Below are 2,935 nucleotides of genomic sequence, written 5' to 3' on the forward strand. Positions count from 1 at the left end.
CCCCCCCCCCGAGGGGTTAGCCTGGTGATGGGTATTAAAGAGGGCACGTTCTGCATGGAGCACTGGGTGTTATACACAAACAATGAATCATGGAACACTACATCAAAAACTAATGATGTACTGTATGGTGACTAACAATAAAAAATTAAAAAAAAGAAATCAAACTGGGTTGTTCTATAAAAAGTTGGCAGGAGAATCACATACAGTTACTAGAGATATATAGATTGGGATGAGAACCTTTCTTAATATGTGGTAAGATTCCTCTAGTGCTTCCTTTGTATGGATGTGTCTAAGGCCCGTAAGTCCCAAATTCTTATTCACTTACTCTCTCAACAGCCCAAATAAGCCTATGCCTTATTATTATTTACCTTTTAGTATTCTTCTATTATAAAAGATACGGGGGAAAAGGGAATAGGGGATGAACTTTCTGTTAACTTTGGTACCCATGGCGGGGTGTCATCTTTAGCATCATAGTTTGGCCAGAGGCTGGAGTAGGAGCATCACTTAGTCTGTGAGCATAAACAGTGGTATATAAAGTGTCTCCTGGGACTTTGGTCCAAGAGCAGCAGACTCTGAGTACCAACTCTGAGTGTGACATTTTTAGTAGACTCAAGTATTTGATTCATCCAGTAATAGGTTTCCCTGATGCCCTTCCTGAATAGGATGGTGGAGGCAGAGGCATCATGTGTGAGGGTACCTCCAATTGTACCTCAACAGGAAGAAGAGCCCAAGTACCACATGTTAGGGACACTTCTGCATCCAAATAGCCTTGGAAAGACTTCCAAAACCTTGTTGAATATCTTCAGAGTTTTTCTCCATTCTACCACTCCTTTACTTTATCATATCTATATCATATGGATTTAAAAGTCTCTTTTCTGATTTCTAGGGTCTGCCTTGACTTTTGGTGCCTCTGCTGAGTATGAATTCCATCTCTGCAATCAACATCACTAACATCATATAGAGGTTCCCCAACTGTATGTAAATGGTCATCCCCATAATTCTACATGGCAACTAACTCTGAATTGGGCCACAGACTATAGGATGACAAGTCCCTCCTTGATTTTTCCATCAGTCTCAGCAGTGATTAATATTCCACTATCCTTGGTAACTTTTTTTTTCACTCTGGGAAATCCTATGCAAAGGATTCATTCCAATTAGTTCCATAAGACCAAAGATCATATTACCATATATTCTCACTTTTTTATATACTAATGTTTCTGACATTGTGGTGTATCTCAAACTTGATAAATACCCTTTATGAGATATTTTAAATCTCTAAATGCTATTATTTAATTTACAAATGCAGTAAATAATTAATGACATATTAGAACTCAAGGTATATGGTAATATTACTCCTCCTATTAGAGTCTCAAGTACATTTTATGCCTCTGGCTTCATTACTTCATTGCATTCATGCCATTTAAAAGAGCTAAGGGGTGATATCTTTAAGAACCGTGAAAACCAACCAAATCCTGAGCAGCACAAGGCTAGAGAAGGTATTAAGTCTGGTTTGCACAGACATGTCTGACCTGCCCTCTGAAGCTCCCATACAAAAACAACAAAACCTTTCCTCCCAAGAGAAGCTGCTAGAATACCATCTCCACATCTGGGGTGGAGTAGTGGCTAATTTTGCACAAAGAATGAGTGCCTATTTGATTTTTTTTCCTGAATTCTTCTGGCTTCTCAATCAACTTGAACATGTTGAACAGTTGCTTTTTATCTTAGGAAAAAACCTACAAGTCCATTTGATCCTATTTACTCTTTTTCTCTCATTTAAATTTATAAATAATCGTCATCACAGGGTCTCCAATGAGGCTTTACTCAATTTCCCCACATGCACTCAGCATTTCATTTGCTGAAACCATTGCTACAAAGTTTATGAATTTCTTAAGACAGAAAATTTTGCATATTTTCCAATAAGAACCTCATTTCTAAGGCATATGAACATGTGGATCAAAAACAACTTCATATTCTGATTTGAAAACATACTATCTTAAATTATTTTTCTTACCAAAAAAAGGCATAAGTCTATTTCTCTGATCTGGAAGTTAGGTTAGAGTATCATAAATTTAAAAAGAAAAGTCTTCCTTCTCTTAACAAATCAACTACATAATACTACTCTAACCTTTGGGAAGTTAAGTGACATTCTGTAAGACCTACAAATTTATAAGGACTAGAATTCATTAAGATTACATATTAGGTATGCCTTTGAATACCCAGGAATATTTGGTGAGGAAAATGCTGGAATTTATACCACTGTATCTATGTAGATTAAGAGAATCAAGATTTGGAGCCCTCAATAGTGGTTGAAGCCAGGGACATATTAGTATTCACCCAATCTGTAATTATTCAATTGCATTAATTATATAGGGAAGCCAAGTAATTCCTATAAGGGTTAATTATGTATCAACCACTGGGGAGTCAGTGAGGTTGAGAATGCATTAGAATTGATTCACACAGACCTAGTTCTAATTTCACCTCTGCCACCTTTTCTGCCACCTTTTCCTGGCTAGTTGACTTTGAAAAGCAACTCAATCTCTCAGTCTTGGTTTCTTCTTCTGAAGAATAAGCAAAATAATATCTACTTTATGCAATTATTATAAATTTCCTATCCATATCTCCTATGTGTGTATACATATTTGGCATAGCATTCAGTGAAGTTGTTGTTATTACTGTACTCTGCCCAACTCAACTGTAAACTCAGGTACCACATCCAACAGCTCTCATTTTTCCCCATTGGTATGAGAATTGGACAATATAATTCATCTCATAGGCTACTATCATTTATCACGTCATTTTCACTCCCTATTTGGTTAAGAGAAGCTGAGGGTATAGGACTAAAAATTATAAAAATGCCTAATTTCAAGGCCAACAGTACCTGTGGGACAGAAAATAGTCCTATAATTGCCTATTCCTTTCAGTTGGGGAAAGAAAT

The sequence above is a fragment of the Leptonychotes weddellii genome, chromosome 7, assembly GCF_054177405.1.
Source record: "Leptonychotes weddellii isolate Sample4059 chromosome 7, ASM5417740v2, whole genome shotgun sequence".
Taxonomy (NCBI): domain Eukaryota; kingdom Metazoa; phylum Chordata; class Mammalia; order Carnivora; family Phocidae; genus Leptonychotes; species Leptonychotes weddellii.